Source organism: Papaver somniferum, chromosome 4 (genome assembly GCF_003573695.1).
Source record: "Papaver somniferum cultivar HN1 chromosome 4, ASM357369v1, whole genome shotgun sequence".
Taxonomy (NCBI): Eukaryota; Viridiplantae; Streptophyta; class Magnoliopsida; order Ranunculales; family Papaveraceae; genus Papaver; species Papaver somniferum.
In genome coordinates, this window is record NC_039361.1 from 153894319 (window position 1) to 153898222 (window position 3904).

Consider the following 3904-nt stretch of genomic DNA (forward strand, 5'->3'; position numbering starts at 1 on the left):
TGTAGTGTGAACTACAAAATAATTTTCCCCATTTTTTTCCATATAAATTAGCAAAGGTATGAAAACTAGCGGGATCATAATGAAATTCTCAAAGAGATATTTCATGACTAAAAGAGAACATATAAACTTTGTTTCGATGGTTTCACATAGTCGAAAGTTAGTGTATTCATCAAGGAGTTTATAAAGATATAAGATAACTCCTACAATATTCCACAGCCGCACTCTCCATAAAGATTTGGAAAATAAGCACAAGTTCAATTAAGAACTCTCCCCCATAAAATGTCATTCCTGAAAGAACAACAAGAGTGACCTTACTTTTACAACGAAATAAGGATTTCTTTGGACATTAACAAATCAAATGAGACATGAATTTGTATCCAGTAAACTCAATTAAAATAACCACAAAGGAACCTTAATGATTAATTTAATCGGAAATGCTCAACATAAGATAACTTACAGAGCCGTACACTACTTTCACATAAAAGTGGATCAGGGAAAGATCAATACTGCTGAATATTCAAAGATTCATACTATTTTTCATCAACATTTTAATAATGATGCCATAGACTTAATCTTTGACATATATGGGACAATCATAGTTCACGGACGTAAACACATATACCCCATAACATTTTTGCAATATATAAAACCAATAAAGATTAATACTGCAAAATCAATCTTTGCTCTTAGAAGGTAGAATCAATCTTTTTCATATAGATTTATATCAAGAATGGCTACCAAATGCGTATAAATATATTTTCTTAACAAAGAAGAAAATACAAAGTCATTAACGACCATGAACCGAAGTTCACAAAAGAGGATTGTGAAAATTCAAGAATCCCGGAGTAACGCGTACTACTGCCCATTCTTGAACTTTCTTCTTTGTGATTCAACAACAAAATTGTTAACAAAGCTATAAATGAGCTTAGAAGAGAATTATTCCAAGAATCCAAATGCCCAAGTCCATGAGAAGTGGAACAAGTGCAATGAAAAGGAGCAAAACACTCAAAAACAAGATACGAGACAAAGACCAATATTAACTCATCCAAATTCAGGAATTCTCATCCCCATATTTAAATAAAATTCAAAGAGGAAGATAATTCAAAAAGAATGAGGTCATTCCGAGTTCGGACGAAGAAGTTACGGCCAAAACAAGTTTACCGAATATCGACGTATACAAGCCAGTTCGCAAAAGGGTATGCAAACAAATTTCCCTTTTTAGAAGAATCCAGTCGAATTCTACAATGTTACCAAAAATTCAAAGTCATACCCAACATAATGTGTGTGTCCCAATTTTTGTGCTTCCCTCACCGTATACATAACATGGCATTTCTTGGTGAGGATGCACTTTCAACACAATCAAGTTGTGTTATGGTGAACAATGTCTTGCTCACCACAGGTGTCAGAAACCGACTTTTCTACAACCATGGATTTCTCACAATCTATAGTTTTTGGTTTATTTCGTTTCTTCATCCATTGATTCTTGTGTTTCACTTTTGAATTATCATGACAAATTCATTTTTCCCAAGAAATTTGTAATTTCCAACATCATGGATTTTTCCTTTTCCATAGTCATGGAATTTTCTGGGAGATCATTCCTTTTGACAGTCAGTGCATCATTGGATTTCTTTGGTACCCACTGCTGAGTGCGTTTAGGAACAACCAGAACCTTCTTCCCATTACTATCTTCTAGATTTCTTGGAAGAGAATTGGATTGACTATCCTTTTGCAAGTTAGTTTTTCTCCAGTTAGGAGCATCGAACCTTATCTTTGTATTTAAGAAGTTATCCTTTTGATAACCATTACGACTGTGAAAAGGCTTCATATGACGTTTATATATATATATATTTTATTTTTTTGCTGAATCACCCTTTTTATTCATTATTGACAAACTAAAAGGTTACAAAAGTTACTATAACACAAAAGACATAACAAAAAAAATTACAAAGAAAATGAAACTTAAGAATCAATTTTAAGGTAACTAAGAATTTGGTTTTCATAGTTGTTATTCCATCTGACCCCTCTTATTCTAACTCCATGTTCTTTGACTGTCTTCATTATCCTGTGCTTGAAGCCATGAATGTTAACATCACCACCTTCAAAGAAAATCCTGTTTCTTTGAAACCATAGTTCCTTAATGACAGTACAAGAAGAAACAATCCATACTTCATCAATGATAGAACTGTGTTGTTTTGCTACAGAGAAAACATATGAAAAGGAGTATGGCCTGGGAAATTGAAACATATTGCTAAGCCAATTCCAAACCTGAACACTGAATTCACAAAGCCACAGTGTGTGCTCCATAAAATCCTGCTCTAATTTGCAGATACAACATCTAGAAGGCATTTCATATCCCTGCTTTCTTTTCATGTCATCATTCACATAAACTCCCTGCAGAAGCTTCCAAATGTGGCTGGCAATAGTTGGGTGCAAAGATTTTCTCCATATATAAGAAGACCATTCTACCTTGTCTTCCTTGTGTCTTATTTTCTTAACTGCCTTTGCATTATTGAACATTCCACTTCTATGTAGGTTCCATATTATGGAATCACTTCCACTGTGGATCTGAGGCAAATTATCATACTGTAACAAATGCTGCAACTGAGGATGTATATTCCATTGGTTATTACTGATTAAGTTCTGAACTTTTAATTGCATATTTTTATGGATAAATTCAGTATAACCAATTTCATTGATTAGTGGGGATGATCCGTACCAGTTATCAAACCAGACAGAGATGCTAGCTCCATTTCCAACCTTCCAAGAGATGTCTTCTTGTAAAGTAAGCCAAGCCCATTGCCTGCTCTTACAGATGATAATTTCCATTTTGAAAACCATATACCATATTTATCTTTGAACTTAGCTTTAAAAAACAGATCCCATTCATCTGATGAGTATACCAATTTCCACATCATTTTCATCAGCAAAATTTTATTGAAAATTTCTAGCCTTCTAATACCCAAGCCACCTTCATTGTATGGCACACAGATTTTCTTCTAAGATAAAGTTTTGTACTTTCTAATCTCTCCATCACCTGACCATAGAAAGTTTCTTATTAGTTTTTCACATATCTTAATAACTGAAGATGGCCATTTGTAAACTGCCATATTGTAAAGAGGGTAACTGCACAACACTGTTTTAACAAGAATCAGTCTATCCTGAAAGGATAGTAATTTTCCTTTGCAAGCTGCAAGTTTACTATGAAGCATAAGTACCATTGGCCAGACCATTTCTGTAGTTACCCTTCCTGGAGCTAGAATGATACCAAGATACTTATCAGGAAAACTAGATATATCCATACCAATTATACTGCTAATTTGTTGTTTTCTGGTTGAATTGGTGCCATCAATAAAACACTTGCTTTTGGCTTTTTTAATCATCTGACCAGAGCTATGTTGATATTTTTCTATCAGCTTGAATAGACTAAGCAAAGTCTTCTTAGCTCCATTGCAGAATAAGAAAACATCATCATCAAAAAATAAGTGTGTTGGGTATATTCCATTCCTGACTACCATTGGAGTTATTTGCCCTGTATTAACCAAATTTGTGATATTCCTACTCAATACATCTTCCATCAAAATAAATAAAATAGGGGATAATGGATCACCCTGCTTAAGACCCCTATGCATTGAGAAAAAACCACATGGTCCTCCATTGATCATTACTGATAATTTTGCAGATTTAAAAATGGTTAACAACCAATCACACCAAGATGAAGAAAATCCATATTTGTGCATAACTTTAAGAAGAAAAGTCCAACTTACAGAATCATAAGCCTGAGATATGTCCAGTTTCAAAGCCACATTACCACCTCTTCTCTTTTTCCTCATTTCATTAACCATCTCTGAAGCTAGAAGTATTTGTTCTTGAATGCTTCTCCCTTTAACATAAGAAGCCTGTTGTG